The following is a 20,268-nucleotide window of genomic DNA, read 5'->3' as shown; positions in this document are numbered from 1 at the left end:
CCAGTCAAAAATCATCTTCAGAGGCATGGAACTTTTTTCTACAGCAGCTTCTCTGCTATAACTAAACCAAATCAGGAAAAAACCCTGAACTGGGAGAACTGGCCACTCTCCTGCAGTTGTTAAACTAGGCTCTTTCTGAGACATTTCAGCACCTCTGCCTTTATGACTTCTCTTTAAAAAAAAACCCAAGGACAAAATAACCTTGTTAAAGTGACAGCGTTGTCACAGACAACTCAAAGCAGTATGTTATGAATGAATTTGCCCAGGTGTCCCACAATACCGAAGCGCATAAATCAATATGAACACAAACCAGCACAATGCAATACAGTACCAACTTTATTGGGAACAAAGTTACAATAATCTTCGATACTAAACGAATCTTTTATACTATTTGGCCCCTGAAGGTCACAATACTTGCCAAGACTCTTGTAGATTTATGCAATTGCTCTCTCTCTGGCTCTGTCTTTGATCTATGGTCTTGCTTTCGTCCTCTCTCTCTGGATGGTCAGCTGGCCTCTGCCTCTTGCCATGCTGGTCGCCTGAAAAGGCCTCAGAAGATTCCAAGTGTAGTTCCAAGAGAGATTGGCAGGAGAACCCTGTTTTTATACCTTTTAGGTGGTTTTCTGGTACTTTCTATAGTTCTGGCCAATCAGAGAGACAAACTTAATAGTTTGAAACAAAAGTCAATCGGTTAGATGGCATGCGACAGTTTAATGGATAGGTGATTTTCCAGCGCCACACTTTTCAACTCTGACCCTCCAGTATCTGCAGTCCTCGCTTCCTCCAAATTGTTGCAGTATGTCTGTCCAGGATAGCTGTTGCTATTTGGCAGCAGAGAACGGCGGGTGCTGGGCGGAAGTGAAATCGGAGCGCAAAGCCGGTTGGGAAGGTAAGTGATTGTTATTTGAGTGGGTGTGTTCTAGACCCCAGGTCCTACAAAGTAGGGCCTCCCTCCCACTCTCCTCCTCTAACCTAAATTAAAAGTCCACTGACTTGCCCCAAAAAGAGGGTCCAAGGAAGTTCCTGTGGAATGAAGAGTGAGGCTTTAGCTCAGGAGTCTTTGACAAGGAAGTTGAGTGAAGTGACTACGCCACAGTTGAAAAGGGTGAAGACATGACTGCCAAGCTGGTTCAGTGTGCTACATGCTTGATGTGGGAGGTCAACGACTCTGGTGTGTCTGGCTCGTATAAGTGTGGAAAGTGTGTGCACATTCAACTACTGACAGAGCATATTACAGCACTGATGAAAGAACTCGAGGACTTTAGGCTCATCCGAGAGAACGAGATCTTTCTGGACAAGACCTTCAGCGAGGTTATTACACCGACCATACCAAAAAAGAGCAGAAGAGAGCAGACGATGAGGAAGGCAGAGAGGAGACAGGTGCAAAAGACCCCGGAGGAAGTACCTGTCAGGAACAAGTTGAATCTTTTGGAAACAGTAGAGAGAGATGACACTGTCAGTCCGCGAGGCGGCCAGGTCTGTCAATCAAAAGTTGGCGTGGAGGCAGAGCGGAGGAGTCGGACATCGCACAGAGCCGTGGTAATAGGGGACTCCATAGTGAGAGGAACTGACCGGGGTTTTTGTGGCAGCAGGCGGGACTCAAAGATGGTGTGTTGCCTTCCTGGTGCCAGGGTTAAAGACATCACAGACAGAGTGCAGGAAATCCTCAAGGATAAGGGTGAAGAGCCAGAGGTGGTGGTACATGTCGGCACAAATGATGTCGAGAAGAAGAGGAGGAACATACTACATCGGGATGTCGGAGAACTAGGGAGAAGGCAGAAAAGCAGGACGTCCAGGGTGGTTATCTCTGGTTTGCTTCCAGTTCCTCGGGCTGGTGAGGCCAGAAACAGGGAGATAATGGACTTGAATGTGCGGCTGGGGAACTGGTGCAGGAAGCAAGGATTTAAATTCTTGGATCACTGGGGTATGTTTTGTGGTAAGCATAAATTATACAAGAGAGACGGTTTGCACCTTAATAGGTTAGGGACCAGCATTCTGACAGGCAGGTTTGCTACTGCAACACAGCTACGTTTAAACGAAGTAGCGGGGGCAGGGGAGGGGACAAACTGGATGTTTAAGAAGGAAATTGAAGGGAAAGTTAGAACAAGGGAAGTCAAGAAAGACAACTGTATCAGTGAGGCAGAAAACTCAAAAAGGGATCATGCTGTAAGGTTGAGTGAAATAGGAGTTGATGGGAAGGATGAGGGCAGTAACGAATTAAAAATACTATATATGAATGCACGAAGCAATAGAAATAAGATGGATGAGCTTGAGGCTCTTTTAGAAATTGGCAGATACGATATTGTGGGGATAACTGAGACGTGGCTTCAAGTGGACAGGGCCTGGGAAATGAATATTCAAGGATACACGTGTTATCGTAAGGGCAGACTGACGGGCAGAGGGGGTAGGGTGGCCATGTTGTTAAGGGATGATATTCAGTCCCTTGCACGGGGTGACCTAGAATCAGGGGATGTGGAGTTAGTGTGGATGGAGCTGAGAAATTCTAAGGGTAAAAAGACCCTCTTGGGAGTTATCTACAGACCCCCAAACAGTAGTCTGGATATCGGATGTAAGTTGAATCCGGAGCTGAAATTGGCCTGTCGCAAAGATGTTACTACAGTTGTTATGGGGGATTTCAACATGCAGGTATCCTGGGAGAATCAGGATCGTATTGGACCTCAAGAAAGAGACTTTGTGGAGTGCCTCCGAGATGGATTCTTAGAACAGCTGGTGCTGGAGCCTACCAGGGAGAAGGCAATTCTGGATCTGGTATTGTGCAACGAACCAGAATTGATCAGGGACCTCGAAGTGAAGGAGCCATTGGGAAGTAGTGACCATTAAACAATAAGCTTCAATCTGCAATTTGAGAGGGAGAGGGTACAATCGGAAGTGACAATATTTCAGTTGAATAAAGGGAACTATGGAGCTATGAGGGAGGTGCTGGCCAAAGTTCAATACCTTAGCAGGGATGACAGTGGAGGAACAATGACAGATATTTCTGCGTATGATGCAGGATCAGTTCATTCCATAAAGGAAGAAAGATCCTAGGAGGAGGCATGGGTAGCCGTGGCTGACGAGGGAAGTTAAGAAACATATAAAGTTAAAAGAGAAAAAGTATAACATAGCAAAGATAAGTGGGAAAACGAAGGACTGGGAAGCTTTTAAAGAACAACAGAGGATTACTAAGAAGGAAATACGCAGAGAAAAAATAAGCCACGAAGGTAAACTGGCCAAAAATATAAAGGAGGATAGTAAAAGCTTTTTTAGGTATGTGAAAGGCAAAAAAATGGTTAAGACTAAAATTGGGCCCTTGAAGACAGAAACAGGGGAATATATAACGGGGAACAAAGAAATGGCAGAAGAATTGAATTGGTACTTCAGATCTGTGTTCACTGGGAAAGACAAAAGCAATCTCCCTGAGGTAACAGTGGCTGAAGGACCTGAACTGAAGGGAATTTATATTTGCCAGGAATTGGTGTTGGAGAGACTGTTAGGTCTGAAGGTTGATAAGACCCCGGGGCCTGTTGGTCTACATCCAAGGGTACTGAAGGAGGTGTCTCGAGAAATCATGGATACTTTGGTGATTATTTTCCAGAATTCGATAGATTTGGGATCAGTTCGTGCGGATTGGAGGGTGGCTAATGTTGTACCACTCTTTAAGAAAGGTTGGAGAGAAAAAGCAGGAAATTATAGACCAGTTAGTCTGACCTCAGTGATGGGAAAGATGTTGGAGTCTATTATAAAGGATGAAATTACGACACATCTGGATAGTAGTAACAGGGTAGGTCAGAGTCAGCATGGATTTATGAAGGGGAAATCATGCTTGACTAATCTTCTGGAAGTTTTTGAGGATGTAACTCTGAAGATGGACGAGGGAGATCCAGTAGATGTAGCATTCCTGGACTTTCAGAAATATTTTGATAAAGTCCCATATAGGAGGTTAGTCAGCAAAATTAGAGCACATGGTATTGGGGGCAAAGTACTAACTTGGATTGAAAGCTGATTGGCTGACAGGAAACAAAGAGTAGTGATAAACAGCTCCATTTCAGAATGGCAGGCAGTGACCAGTGGGGTACCACAGGGATCAGTGCTGGGACCGCAGCTTTTTACAATATATGTTAATGATATAGAAGATGGTATCAGTAAAAACATTAGCAAATTTGCTGATTGATACTAAGCTGGGTGGCAGGGTGAAATGTGAGGAGGATGTTAGGAGATTAAGATTATTAAAGGATTGTACACTCTGCAGGCAGGAAACTTGTTTCCGCTGATAGGTGAGTGCCGAACCAGAGGACACAGCTTAAAAATACGGGGTAGACCATTTAGGACAGAGATGAGGAGAAACTTCTTCACCCAGAGAGTGGTGGCTGTGTGGAATGTTCTGCCCCAGAGGGCAGTGGAGGCCCAGTCTCTGGATTCATTTAAGAAAGAGTTGGATAGAGCTCTCAAGGATAGTGGAATCAAGGGTTATGGAGATAAGGCAGGAACAGGATACTGATTAAGGATGATCAGCCATGATCATATTGAATGGTGGTGCAGGCTTGAAGGGCAGAATGGCCTACTCCTGCACCTATTGTCTATTGTCTATTATCTATTGTCTATTTACATTATGCTAATATCATTAGTACCTGGCTGCTGGGTTTGCACTGTCTGGTGTGTGGGTTTTGTGATTTCAGAGTTTTACTTTGCCGATGTACCTAGCATTCTTTGCTGCTTGGCCAAGTTAGCAAGCTACCTGTGTTTTACCAGCCAGGAGGCTGCTATATTTCTCCCCTTTTGAATGGATAAGAGCTTATGCAAATGAAGTTCAAACCTAATTTGTAAAACTTGGTTATGTTTGTTACCAGGGAAGCCTACATGTAACAGCCATTGGGTATATTAGTCAAACCTACCATATAATTCTATGTACAAAAAGAATTGAAATTCCTATCTTGATAAGCCATACCTTGGTGCATAGACAACATTATTAGAACAAATATTAATGAAAATAATATTAAACCTAGGAGCTCCATCCACCTTAAATCCCTTGTGTACATGTACAGTATTATGCATAGTGACCGTGCTGATCTCTTGGGATATCTGTCTTTCTCAGCCTGCAGTCTTAGCTGCCTGTATCCTGAGGTATATCAAGGTGAGTACAATTAGGTCCGCAGCTAGATACGAGGAGAGCCAAATTCATGGTTCACAGTGTATGGGCATGAAGGGCTCCTGCCCGAAATGTCGATTTTCCTGCTCCTCGGATACTGCCTGACCTGCACCACTCTAATCTTAACTCTGATCTCCAGAATCTGCAGTCCTCACTTTCGTCATGATAGTATAGTCTGTCTGTTCGAATCATCCCTATCAATTGTCTTCTGTTTCTCTACAGCACATGGGAGGGTATCATGGTATCCCATCCAAATACCTCTTTTTCTTATATAATTCTAATACCTTTGTCTTCAAAGATCCTCAACCCAACTTGTCACTCGGGATAATTGGAATCCCTAGCTTAAGCCCAGGGCGGCACGTTGGCACAGTGGTTAGCACTGCTGCCTCACAGCGTCAGAGACCCGTGTGGAATTTGCACATTCTCCCTGTGTCTGTGTGGGTTTCCTCCAGGTGCTCCGGTTTCCTCCCACAGTCCAAAGATATGCAGGTCAGGTGAATTGGCCATGCTAAATTGCCAGTAGTGTTAGATGAAGGGGTAAATGTAGGGGAATGGATCTGGGTGGATTGCGCTACAGCGGGTCGGTGTGGACTTGTTGGGCCGAAGGGCCTGTTTCCACGCTGTAAGTAATCTAATCTAATCTCACCAAGAGTACCCTCACGGTTGTCGTTATACTGTACCTTGGTGAGCTGCCACAACTAATAGCTAGAGATGTTGGTGTGGGTTCTCTCCTGGAACAAATATTCAAACTGTTCATAGAGTCATACAGCAGGCATCACTGATCTAGGATGGAAATTCCCCTTGGCTAGCCTACCTGAGATCCTCCTTCAGCTGTTCAAACATTCAGTTTCTGTAGATGCTGCACAGGGTATCAGTTTTGCTGCTCACCATTATGCCTGATTTTGCCCTGGATGATTTGGTTAATATGATCACTAAGTGGTGGCTAGCCTGATTCTCCGTAGTCTCATGGTCTCTTATCGATTGTCTGTATTTAGTCCTTCTAAGGCTTGTTTGATGCATTGCATCAAGATCTGAGTTTACTTTCCAAATTAGCCAAATCAAGGGTATTGACTATTGACACCCCGAATACTGTGGCTAGATCATTAAAAAGTTCCCTTTCGCTCTTACCCATTGTCTCTGGTCCTGTGGTAGGCTTCAAACATATGGAGCACTGTGGTGGGTGCAATGGAGAGGATTTTGGGTGTAAGGGTGGAGAAGGACCTGATTCCTCCTCTTCTGGGCCTGCCCAGTATATTCCCTGCAGATGCGCATAAGAAAAGACTTTTCAATATCCTCACTTTTTGCGTAAGAAAGAATATCTTGCTAGGTTGGGTATCTGAAAACCCCCCAGGCCTGTCGGGTTGGCGGGAGATTGTTATGGAGCATATTCCCTTGGACTTTCTCACAAGTATGGTACACCTCAAAACTGAGAGTTTTTATGAGACATGGCAGCCCTTTTTGGAATACCTGGACACAGATTTATCTGCCACACTAATAAGGGCTTTTATACAGCCGTAACAATTGTGTTTTATGAGTTCAACATCCAGGGGAAAAGGAACTGTAAACGTATGAGTGTCTTGTTTGGCTGAGTTGAGATATTACTATTTATTAGTTTGTTGGTGGTAATTATTTATATTGTTTAATAGTTAGTTGGGTTTTTTTATTCTACATTTTTCTATATATATTTATACATTTGTGCTTAGAGTCATAGAGTCTTAGAGATGTGCAGCGTGGAAACAAACTCTTCAGTCCAAATTGTCCATGCTGACCAGCTATCCCAACTCAATTTAGTCCCACCTGCCAGTACCCGTCCGATATTCCTCAAAACACTTCATATTCCTACACCCATCCAGATGCCTCTTAAATGTTGCAGTTGTACCAGCCTCAACCACTGCCTCTGGCAGTTCATTCCATACACGCACCACCATCTGTGTGAAAAAGTTACCCCTTAGAGGTCTCTTTTATATCTTTCCACTTTCACCCTAAACCTATGCCCTCTAGTTCTGGACTCCCCACCTCAGGGAAAAGACTTTGCCTATTTATCCTATCCATGCCCCTCATGATTTTATAAACCTGTATAAGTTCACCCCTCAGCCTCCGACGCACCAAGGAAAACAGCCCCAGCCTGTTCAGCCTCTCCCTGTAGCTCAGATCCTCCAACCCTGGCAACATCCTTGTAAACCTTTTCTGAACCCTTTCAAGTTTCACAACATGAGGGCGGGTTGGTTTTTCTTTAACTTTTTTCTTGTGTTTCTTTTGTACTGTTTTGAATTGTATTGTTTTGCATTTGTTGCAATATTAAAAAATCTATTTTAATAAAAATATATCTTAAAATAAGTTCCCTTTTGTATCATCTATTACCTGCTGAGGGTCCCATCTACACCTACCATTACGTCTGATGGGTGGTATCACAGGTATCCTGGGTATAGACGAACCTCGATTATCCAGTATTTGATTATCCGAATTTCAGATTATGTGGACAAGATCACAAGGTCCTGATGCTGGGCTAAACTGTGTTATCCAGCATTTAATTATCTCAACATTCGATTATCCAAACAAAATGCTTCCCATAAGTGTCATTCAGATAATTGAGGTTCCACTGTACATTATTTTCCCTTGTGCCCACATGACATTTTTGGGTACTTTCATTACAGTAGTATATAATACGCAATAAACCCTCTGTAAGGGTTGCATCTTTGTGTTGGAGTAGCCGCTCCTGTGAGCTTTCTAAGAAAGCGAGCAATTTCTGTAAATATCTGGGTCTAATATCTGACTCGGGTTCCACCTGAAACGTCGACTTCTCCCCCTCCTGATGCTGCCTGGCTCACTGTGTTATTCCAGCCTCCTGCCTGTCTACTTTGGATTCCTGCATTTGTAGTTTTTTTTTGCCTCTAACAGTGTTCTACTTAACATTTTAAAATTGTCAAATTGTTCCAATGGTCACCCTTTCCTGCCCCAATCCACATTTTAAATAAAAACAATAAGGGCTATAGAGTAATGTGCACATTATGCAGACAGCAGCTTGTGCACTCATGGCTGGGGATTTTTAAAGCCATTTCTGTTGCTGGGTTGGCCCTGTCATCCACATTGTCTAAGCCACGGCCTGTTTTCGTTTCAGCTGTTGCTGCCTGGATGGTGCCCTGGATGTTAGCCCCTTTCTCCAAACTTCCCAGTGCCAGGTATTTGGAATTTTAGATGCACAACAATCCTGAATTTTCCTGTGGCTGGTTCGGCCACAGGTTTGGGATTCATTTGTGGGAGCTCCCTTCTTCTGGGGGCAGGTGACTTGTACGGAGGAGGTGTCAGTCTGGGACTCCTTGGTATATTCCTGCTCTTTCTTTCTTTCCTCCTGGTTGGAGAGGGTGTTTAAGAAGTGAGGTCTTTGTTTATGTGCATGAGCTCTGATTTCGGCTGTGAGTCAGGGTGGGGATTGAAAGTACAGTCAGCTGGGAGAGGTGGATTGGATGTGGATGTGTCAGTGTGGGACCTCTTGTTATCTCCCTGAGAAAGTTGGACCCCAAAGGCACATGTTATCCCATTCTGGGTAGAGACCTGTGTTACAACACTGGCTAAACCCTTCTGCTACTTAAACCAAACACAGCAAAGCTCATCTTGCCTCATAATCTGTTAAAGTATGAGTGACACAGAACTACCCAAATTCCACTATTTAAAGAAACAAGCACAATTTTATTCTTTAACCCAAAAGAGAACCCAATACAACAACTATTTACAACTGTAAGCCTCCTTTTTCTGAAGTTTATCTACCTTCAACTCTATAACAATAGACTGATCCAATAAAGCCCCTATTAACTTTACAGAAAATCAGTTTTCAAAACCAGCCAGCGGTGTCGATTCACCTCTGTAGATATCCCTGGGTCATCTTCAGTCTTTTGTTACAAAGCTGTTTCATATGAAAAGGTATCTCTCAGAGAGAAGGGTTGTGGGCAGTCTGTATGGCAGTAAGTGCTCTTCATATCTCTGGATAACTGTCCAAAATGCCTGATTTTTATACCCCAAAACATCAGATTGTCTCATTGGTTTAATGTTGTCAAAACAGTAAATTCAAATTCAATTGGGTTTTAGTATCTTGGGGCATAATTTAAACTGGTTGAATTTGAATTGTTGTGAAAGCATAGCAACCAAGCTCAACTATTTGGTTCACAGCCAAATGTTACATTTTTTTAAATTTTCCATCACACCATATGACATGACAGGTTTTTGCCAGCTTTCACTCTTTCTTAAAGGTACAGTACACACCATCAACTTCCTAACACCTGGTTCGCTCGAGATTGCATTTCTTCCTGGCACTTTGCTCCACATCAGGGCCTGATGAGTATTCCTCTGTATTGCAGGCTTGGACAACCTGCACAGCTACTTGGAGCTCCTTACACTGTTGTTCAAGCTTGTCAATATATGCTGAGCCTGCCTCCCTGTTCTCAATGGCCCTCCTCTCACTCAAATGGGCTCTTTCCAATTGTGACTGCAACTCTCCTGTATGAATCAGGTTTTCCTGTATTCTGGTGTCCTGTTCTTTAACTACAAGTTTTAATTTTTCCAGTTCTTCAGTAGTGATTTATAATCACTCCCACAGCATTCAGATCTCAACTATTTGTCTACAGGAGTCTTCTAGGCTGCATGCTACGGCTATTGTTGTGGTTATCTTCATGATCTTCTTTCCTAATTTGTTAAATGTCCCTTGCCATATTTCTTTAGCCATGGAACTTGTGGTCCAGGGCCAGCTTAGACTGCTGTGAAATTTTGTCTATTTTGGGCCCTTTTTTAAAAGTTATTGACTGAGAGTGTCCTCCCACATCAGACAAGGGGAGACTTGTTCCATTTTGCTAGCAAGCATATTATCGCTAAGTCTTTTACAGGAGTTATTTTCTATTTTATTAAGTTATGGAAAGTGGCTGTCATGGGGTAAGGTTTCAGTTAAATGTCTGTTGCAGCCTCTTAAAGTCTTGGACATGTGGAATTAGAGAATGATGAAAAGGGCCACAATCCTTTTCAATATCTGGTTTTATTTCTTTTTAGATGTTGACCAGACAGTTACATGTTGAGATCTCCACAATATTAGTGCTTTCTATGTTTTTTATGCATGTTGTTTTTAGTCTATTTACTAGTTAGCTGTTCACCACATCCTAACCATAATGTCTAGGCAATAGCCTGTTTGGTCATGTATGCTCCTATCTGCTTCAAATTGACTTCAACCACATTTGCAAGTCAACATCTTGCACTCGCATTTGCAGATGTAACCCTTGTATTGCTATAGCATAATCACACAATTTTCAATATACTCCACACCTTCTAACATTACTCAGAGATAGATCTTTAATCCCTTCTCATGGCAGGACTGTTTCCTACACTTGTGTATTACTGCCTATTCCTGCTTCCCTGATCCAATAGCTGCCAGGTACTCTTTAAAACACCTAGCAGTTATTTTGATTGTGGTAATGGAGTGCGTAAGGGTGTCAACAGCTGCCAATGAAACAGAAAAGTAACATTTTCTCGACGTTTTTGAATTCAACGATCCCGCAACTCTCTTGAACTCAAATAAAGTTCCTTCGAATCTAAATAAACCATGACTTTGCCTTCAGTCTATCCCTACCAAACACTCTTGAATTAGGGGCAACAAAGGGTCAAAATATAGAGTATACTCTACTCATTCAAGCTCAAAATAAACTAAAAATTAAATTCGTCCAGCTCCATTTCCATCGAACATTCCCAACAAAGAAACAACAAGGGTTTAATATTCAGAGGAAAATTTATTTTGCTCATTAGAACTGAAAATTAACAAAATAAAGCTCCCCTGGTTCTTTCAAGGAGTCCATAATATGTCTAAAGTTTCTACACAAGAAGTAAATGCTTGCCCCCTCACTAGGCTGGCTCCCTCAGAGTCTCTCCATACACTGCCACCATTTTCCAAATCATGCTTTGCTCATTCTGGCTGTAGAATCTTTGACTCGTACGATGCCTGTCACAGTTCAAGATACCTAGTTTACGGCTCAATTGTGGTCAACGCCAGCATTTCGCAAGTTCAATTGATACCTTGGCCTTCGCATAAGGCAGCTGCTCACTTAGCAACCAGCTCAGGCTGAGCTCGCAAAGTACCAGGCAAAGTTGGCAGTTTGGGTTTGGGGAACCTCAAGGGTCCTTCAAACCGAAGGCTCTTAACAGGGACGCCAAATGCTTTCTTTGTCTCTCCAAAAAACAATTTAGTTAACTCCGACCAGAATGTTATTAATGCATTTGCCCAGGTATCCCACAATACCATAGTAGTCAAATCAATATGAACACAAGCCAATTCAACACAAAACAGTCCCAACTTTATGTGGGAAAAAGTTACAATAACCTTTGATACTAAACTAATCTTCTTCATTATTTTGCCCCTTAAGTTTACAATACTTCCCAAGTCTCTTGTCAATTTACATGGTCGCTTTCTCTCTGGCTCTGTGAAGCTGCTTTCTTCCTCTGACTCTGGTTGGCCAGCTGGTCTCTGCCTCTTACCATGCTGATCTCCAAAGGAGGCCTCAGAAAATTCCAACAGCAGTTCTGAGAGAGAGATTTGCAGGTGAACTCTGTTTTATACCTTTTAGATGGTTTTCTGGAACTTCTTATAGTTCTGGCCAACCAGGGCGACAAACTTAATGGTTACTTTCTTTGTGCAGCAGAACCCAGTGCCTTTCTGTATGAGCTCTGCTTTATTTAAGGGACAAGTTGCTGGGGTATTTCTGTCCAGGATAACTGTTGCCAATTACGCTAATATCATTAGGATCTGGCTGCTGTGTTTGCACTATGTCTAGTGTGTGGGGTTTGGGGATTTCGGAATTTTAATCAGCCAATCACAGTCTATCTGTGTCTCAGCAGCCAGGAAGCTGCTACACCTTTCAAGTTTCACAATATCTTTCCTATAGAAGGGAGACCAGAATTGAACGCATTATTCCAAAAGTGGTCTATCCCAAAGTCCTGCACAGTGGCAACATGACCTCCCAACTCTTATACTCAATGCACTGACTAATAAAGGTAAGCATCCAAACCCCTTCATCACTACCCTGCCTACCTGCGATTCCACTTTGTTCGGTAAAACTCCCCAGAACTCCTCTTATCATTAAGTGCATAAGACCTTGCCCTGCTTTTCCTTACTAAAATATAGCATCTCAGTTGGCTAACCCACCCCTAGTTGGGTAATCCAAGATGGACGATGGGAGAAAGTTGTGGCTGTAAGAGCTTCTTTTTTTGAGGTTTTTTCAGTGTTGAAGCTGATTTATTTGATATTGTTGTGTGGCAGTAATTACTGTTTTACAACCTATTGCATTGTTTTAGAACTTTGGAAAAAGAAATTCAAAACAGGGTACTTTAAAACAAAGGGCAGAGCAGGTAACACATGGGAGGTGAAAAAAACTAAGCAGTTAATTTACACAGCTGTCTGACCAGGTAGTGAACTACCTCTGCTGTTAGTTTTAAGTATCTCTGGACATTGGAGTTAGGTCTAAAAAAGTCTGCTTCTGAGTTTGGTCTGATAGATTTCATTTTTATTATCAATGTTGAATATCAAAAAATTCAAACAAGATGAGAAAAAAATAACTAAGATTAGAGAGTGTAAAGAGATTGAAAAAGTAAATAAGATTACAGAGTGTGAAGAGAGACTGGCAGCTAACATGAAGGGAATCCAATAGTCTTCAACAGGTAGATGAAGTGTAAAGGAATAGTTTAAAAAAAGGCATGAAGCTGATTATGGACCAAAAATGAGAATGACCATATGAAGCCAGAGTACAAGACTGACATATTGAATGAATGTTTTTCATCTATTGTCACCGAGACAGGCAAAGTTACTCAGGGCATGGTGAAAAAGAAGGCAGTTGTTTGACATTGGAAGGGCTATAAATTGATAAAGAGGAGGTATTAGCAAAGCTGGATGGACTTAAACTCAGTAGGTCTCCAGGACCAGTTGAAGTACATATGTGGACACTGAAGAATGTAAATATGAAAATCACGGGAGTCTTGGCCATAATCTTCCAATCCACCCAAGGCACAGAGGGACACTCAAGAAAAATTGGAAACATTGCACTCATTTTTGAAAAAGAAATGTAAAAGTAAAATCAGCAAATATGGAAAACATGTGGAAAGTTTAGAGTTACTTAGAAAAGTATGGACTAATTAATAAAAGGCAGTATAGGCTTGTTAAGGGCAAATTATGTTTCTCTAACTTTTTTGGATTTTTGGTAAGTGACAAGGTAATAAGGAAATATAAGGACTTTGATACTGTGCGAGATAAAGTTTTACATAATTGACTTTGGAATAAATTTGAAACTTGGCTGAATTTTCTTTTTTGTGATTCTGCAACAGTGACCCATGATGTGGTGCCATGCCATAGAACGTAAATATTTCTTCAAGCATTGCATCAAGAATGGGCTTTCAGTAGTGATAAAACAGAAGCCAGCACTGGGCTGTTCTTCCACTTGTCTACAGAATCCGGTTTCTACTTCTTAATGCATTTCCTCCAGTCCCATTAGTCTTGGAAAACAGGCCCAATACAATGAGGTGACATTTGAAGATTCCCCAAAAGGTTTCAGATTTGTTGTGGCCTTTCAGTTAAATTTCCTTAATTGGTGAAGTCCTTTTAAATGTGACTCGTGTGCAGTTTTCATTCCCAGCCTGGGTCTTTGTGTGGTGATGTGAATAATTATGCACTTGATATGGGAATTGAGCCAAGCCATAATCATTCAGACTTGATTTTCATACAAAGTTTAAAATTGTCCCCACTGATTACTAAGACTAATTTTTCATTCCCATTGACCTAGACTGTGTTTGTGCTAAAATGTGTTATTTCTGAGCTTGCCAATGAGTAATTACAGCAGGTCAGGCAGCATCCAGGGAACAGGAGAATCGACGTTTCGGGCACAAGCCCTTCTTCAGGAATCCTGAAGAAGGGCTTATGCCCGAAACGTCGATTCTCCTGTTCCCTGGATGCTGCCTGACCTGCTGCGCTTTTCCAGCAACACATTTCCAGCTCTGATCTCCAGCATCTGCAGACCTCCCTTTCTCCCCAATGAGTAATTACAGTCAAACCTCCTGGAGTTCTCTTTGTGATAGAACCCACTTAAATTGTTGACAAATTCTTTGTCAACTGTCTCACTGTCTATATATTGTTTAAAGCCCTACTCATTACATCATTGCCCTAACATAATATATGACCTTAGAATGCAAAGGTCACAGACTCCATCTTGCCTGGGTTTACTTGAAGCATGACATGCTACTGGAAGCAGGCTGTTTTTTATTAAAAAAAACCCAATATTTGCATATAATAGTTAGTTGTAATAACTGTTGAATTTGCTTATGTCACAATATCCACGTCTAGTTTCGTATGTTACAAGGGATAAAATTTGCATTGCTACATTAAATAAAATACCCTGCTGGAGGCAAAAAAAAACACATCATTGACTTTAGATTACATTCTCTACACTGTGGAAAAAGGCCCTTCAGCCCAACAAGTCCACGCCGACCCTCTGAAGAGTAACCCACCCAGACCCATTTCCCTCTGACTAATCCACCTAACACTATGGACAATTTAGCATGGCCAATTCACCTAACCTGCACATCTTTGTGATGATGGGAGGAAACCAGAGTACCCAGAGGAAACCCACGCAGACACAGGGAGAACATGCAAACTCCACACAGACAGGTACCTAAGGCTGGAATTGAACCTGGGACCCTGATGCTGTGAGACAGCAGTGCTAACCACTGAGCCACCCAGCCACTGTGCCTCAATACTTTAAATGGCTGAATAGAAGTTTACATTAATGATTATTTGAGTCATGTCTGAGTCATTTTGATCAAAACTACACTCTTTAGGTAACAGTTTCAAGACATTTCAAGTTCATTCAGTTATCCAATTCACTAATAAGTGGATGTTGTTCTTCACAATGCAAGTTTATAAGTTCAATTAAGTCAGGAATCTAATTGTAAATTTATTGAATAGCACATTTGAAGGCCTGAAACAGTTGGAACATATGGTTTTCTCCAATTATATCTTTGATTGCGTTGCTGAATTGCAGCACTATTCACTAAAGAAAGGCATGCATATTCAAGGCCACAAGATGTTTCATAGCTCATCATCATCAATTACACGCAGTCACTATTTTTGTGTAGGAGAGAAGGGGCAGAAAATTACTGGAGGAATGTGGATCGCACACTTTTGTTCAATGTCCTTCTCCATTCTGTCAGAATAAACACCATCATTATACCTCACACTACCTGTATCTCTGCTACTACATCCACCTTCCATCAAGTCTTATGCTCTCCCCTCTTCACTATTGACTGCAACATCTTCCTTCTCTTAGTCTTACCAACAATCCCCTTCCTAATCCTGCACGGCATCTACACTGCCTACTCACTTGATGAGGCCACTTTAACACCTTTCCCTGAAGCACGAACAGCTGTACCATTCCTTTTTCTCTTTACAAGAAAGGAACAGTCCACAATAGGGCAGAAAGACCCAAGATGGACAATGTGCTGCCTGAAATTAGGCTCTTCAACTTCTGGACACAATCCAGAACCTGACCACCCACAGTGGCTGCCGGCCAGTGCCCACGCCCTGCCTTAGTATTAGGTATTGGACTGACATTGCCTTTTACTTATTGGGCTAGTATGCTCTATCTGAAGGTTACTCACCATGTTCAGTTGGCAAATGGGACAAGATTAGGTTAGGATATCTGGTCGACATGGACAAGTTGGACTGAAGGGTCTGCTTCCTGGTTTTGTATCTGCACTAAACATCAAGGCTAGGCAGAGGTAATGTGAGCTGGTAGCTGTGGACAACATGCAAAATGGCAAGGAAGGGATACTCTGAGTATCCAGGTAAAGCGAAGGTGAGTGAATGCTAAAAGAGCAAGTGAGCAGCCTTGAGGTGCAGCCTGGTCCAGTCCTGGAGCTGGGTGCCTATCCCTGCATGAAAGTCTCACTGCAGCAGCATATCAACTCTAGAACTTGGTGCACCTCGAAGTGCAACAGTAAAAATGTCAGTGTCCTACAGGTGAATTGAAGATGTGCCATGAAAGTCATGACAGGATGGCAAGTGTCAGACACAAGTCTAGGTGGATCATGAGGGGGTAAGTGTGGCAAGTGCTCTCACACATGTCCTGAGACTTTGTGGTTGTTGTCCAAGATGGCGGCTGATGAAGCAGCAAATTGAAGGCCCCAGTTGGCCACTTCAACTTCTATATCAGAAACTATCAATATCTAGCTCCCCCACAGCAGGTAGTAGGATAGGAAGGTGCATTTTTAAAATTAATTTAACCTATTTTTTCTAATCAACCTATCTTGAGATTTTATTACATACCTCTGGAGCAGGAGAAACATGAACCTGGGTCTCCTGGTCCAGGAGTAAGGACACTACCACTGCATCACAAGAAGGCCAGGAAGCAGCATATACCTGAGGCAAGATTTTCCTTTAATGATACTGAAACCAAGTAATAATCCCTGTTAATAGGCATCTTGCCGTTCTTTAGCAACAATCCTATCTGTAATCTGGAACTTTGTTTGAAATGCAACAAATTGTTCTCGATGTTGAAAAGCATCTTGCCAAAATTCTCATCCAATTCTCTCAATTTTATTCCCATAGCCAATATCGTTCAAGTCCAGCAGAATTCCACCAACTGAAAGTCTACGAGAAGATGATAGGATGGGTCTATCAATTAAGATTTGGAGATGCGGTATTGAACTGGGGTTGACTGAACCACCTGACTTGTTGGACTATAACCTGATGTGTGATTTTTTAAACTCTATCAATTAAGGATGTCATTAATATTGTATTCGGAGATGACTTTAGCTCGAAAGGACAAGATATAAGTAGAATCAGTTTGGAAAGAATTAAGAAATATGAAATGTAAGAAGTTACTTGTGAAAGTAATTTATAAGCCAACTAACTGTAGGAACAATTACATGAGGTATATAAGAAAGGTTCGGTAATAATTATGGGTGAATTTAATATATATGTGGATTGAGCATCTCAAATTTGCAAAGGAGTGCATTCAAACGACTGTTTTATGTTGAGTACATTCAGGGAGCAAGATATTCTAATAAAGGCAAAATGCTGTGAATGCTGGAATTTTGAAACTAACACAGTGAGCTCTGGAGCAACTCAGCAGATCTGAAAGCGTTTGTGGAGCCAGACACAGAGTTAATATTTTAGGTCTGGAATGATTCTTCTTCGGAGTCATAAAATCTGGGTTAGGGTGACCATGCTACAATAGAGTCATGGAGATGTACAACACAGAAACAGACCCTCCAGTCCAACTTGTCCATGTTGACCAGATATCCTAACCTAATCTTGTCCCATTTGCCAGCACTTAACCCATATCCCTCTAAACACTTCCTATTCATGTACTCATCCAGATGCGTTTTAAATGTTGCAACTGTACCGGGCTCCACCACTTCCTCTGGCAGCTCATTCCACACACGCATTACCTTCTGTGTGAAAAGGTTACTGCTTAGGTCCCTTTTAAATATTTCCCATCTCATCCTAAACCTATGCCCTCTAGCTTTTGACTCCCCATCCCAGGGAAAAGATTTTGTCTATTTACCCTATCCATGCCCCTCATGGTAGGATTGTTAAAAAGGCTTATGGTGTGCTGGCTTTCATTAGCCGAGGGATTCAGTTTAAGAGCCATGAGATTATGCTGCAGTTTTATAAAACCCTGGTTAGACCACACTTGGAATATTGTGTTCGGTTCTGCTCACTTCATTACAGGAAGGATGTGAAAGCTTTAGAAAGGGTGCAGAGGAGATTAACCAAGATGCTGCCTGGACTGGAGGCATGTCTTATGAAGAAAGGTTGAGGGAGCTAAGGCTTTTCTCATTGGAGTGAAGAAGGATGAGCAGTGACTTGATAGACATGCATAAGATGTTGAGAGACATAGATGGAGTGAATAGTTAGAGACTTTTTCCCCGGGGCTATCACAGGGGCGCATAATTTTAAGGTGATTGGAGGAAGGTTTAGGGGAAATGTCAGAGGTAGGGTCTTTACACAGAGCGTGGTGGGTGCATGGAATGCTCTGCCAGCTGTGGTAGTAGAGTCAGATACATTAGGGACATTTAAGTGATCTCTTAGATAGGTGCATGGAATATAGTATAATGAATGGTATGTAGGTTAGTTTGATCTTAGAGTAGGACTAAAGTTTGGCACAACATTAAGGGCTGAAGAGCCTGTACTGTGCTGTGCTTTTCTATGTTCTATGATCTATGAATTTATAATCCTCTATAAGGTCACTCCTCAACCTCTCACGCTCCAGGGAAAATAGCCCCAGCCTATTCAGCATCTCCCTATAGCTCAAACTCTCCAACCCTGGCAGCATCCTTGTAAATCTTTTCTGAACCCTTTCAAGTTTCACAACATCCTTCCTATGGTAGGGAGACCAGAATTGCACACAATATTCCAAAAGTGACGTGAACAATTTCCTGTACAATTGTAACATGACGTTACAACTCCTATACTCAATGCTCTGGCTAATAGTCTGGTCTGTCCACTCTGTTTGGCTTGGTTTGACCCAGTGCCCATTGTGCTGGTTCAGTTGGGAAACGTTTTCTGCGCTACTCTATTAGTAACCTGGACATAGGCATGATAAAGTAATTCCAACTCGTTATTCAGATATACATTACCACAATCATAACTAAAACTGTATCACTCTAAGTGTTGTGTGTAGCTTCTGTCTCAGACTGTTTTGATTGTCCCATGTCTAATCCCATTACCTGCCTAATTATTTAACATTAACGTTTTACTCCACGATGGAAAAGGGGATGCACACAGGAAGATGGAGAAGAAATCACAACTCTATCATCAGCAATCGAATGGCAGATTAGACTCAATGAGTTATTGTATATATTCCAAAGAAGCAGGAATTTTAAAAAAAACCGATGATTTGGAATGAGAATGGTGTAAGTAAATTATGTCAGAAAACACAAAAGTCACAATTCTGCTGTTACACTCTAGTTACAGCAAAACATTCAGTAAATGGGAGAATGCCATGTGCTTGGCCATTTCCCAATGCTTGTCTCTGAGCTAGAAAGCAGTCCAACTGCAGAGATTTGAGTGCAAGACACTATGTAAAGGTAAAATCCACCATAGTCTTACTAGATAATAGGGCTGCTCATTCATTAGAGAGACATGACTGGTGGTAGTTTAACCTGAGGTTCACCACACCTCAGGTGAGGGGAGCGTTTCAGAGGGAGAGTCGTCCATGGTAGCCTTAGCTGGCATGGGAATTGAACTCATACTGTTGGTGTTACTCAACATTGCAAACCAGCCAGCTAACCAAACTGAACCCTGACCCATGTACAGTGCAGATGGAGTGTTGCCCTGTCAGAGATGTAGTTTTTAGGTGAGACCTTACACTAAGACTTTGCCTGTGCTCTGAGTTGGATGGCTTTATTCAAGGGAAAGCAGGGGAGTTACGTATTATCTCTGTCAATATTTATTCTTCAACCAGAAACATGAGAAAGGGTTTCAGATAATTACCACATTGTTGTTGGGGGTATCTTGCTCTCTCCAAATTGACAGCTATATTTCATATACAGGGTGACCCCCATATACGCGGAATTGTTTTCCATTGTTTCAGTTACCCAGTTTACAGTGGCCTGACCATATTATGGGGAAGCTTTCAGAACCAGGGACCAGGGAGCTGCCGGGAAGTTAAATTTCCCATTGAAATGAATGGGTTCGCTATCCGTGGCTTTGGCCTTCCACAGTAGATTTAGAAACATGTCCCCCACGAGTACGGGGGGACTACTGTATTACCACAGTGACTACACTTCCAAAATATTTAATTTGTCATGAAGCACTTTGAGAAGTGGCTAGGGAAAAGTAGGACTGCAGATGCTGGAGACCAGAGTTGAAAAATGTGGTACTGGAAAAACACAGGTCAGGCAGCATCCGAGGAGCAGGAGAATCGACGTTTCGGGCATAAGCCCTTCTTCAGGAATGGTTAGGGACACAGGTTTGATTCCACCCTCAGGCAACTGTATGTGTGGAGTTTATATGTTGTCCCCATGTCTGCATGGGTTTCCTCCCACAGTCTAGAGATGTTCAGGTTAGATATATTAGCCATGCTAAATTGTATCCAAGGATG

Source organism: Chiloscyllium plagiosum, unplaced genomic scaffold (assembly GCF_037043375.1).
Source record: "Chiloscyllium plagiosum isolate Xiang-an unplaced genomic scaffold, Cpla_swu_hap1 HiC_scaffold_13, whole genome shotgun sequence".
NCBI lineage: Eukaryota > Metazoa > Chordata > Chondrichthyes > Orectolobiformes > Hemiscylliidae > Chiloscyllium > Chiloscyllium plagiosum.
Note: the sequence above shows the minus strand (reverse complement) of the source record.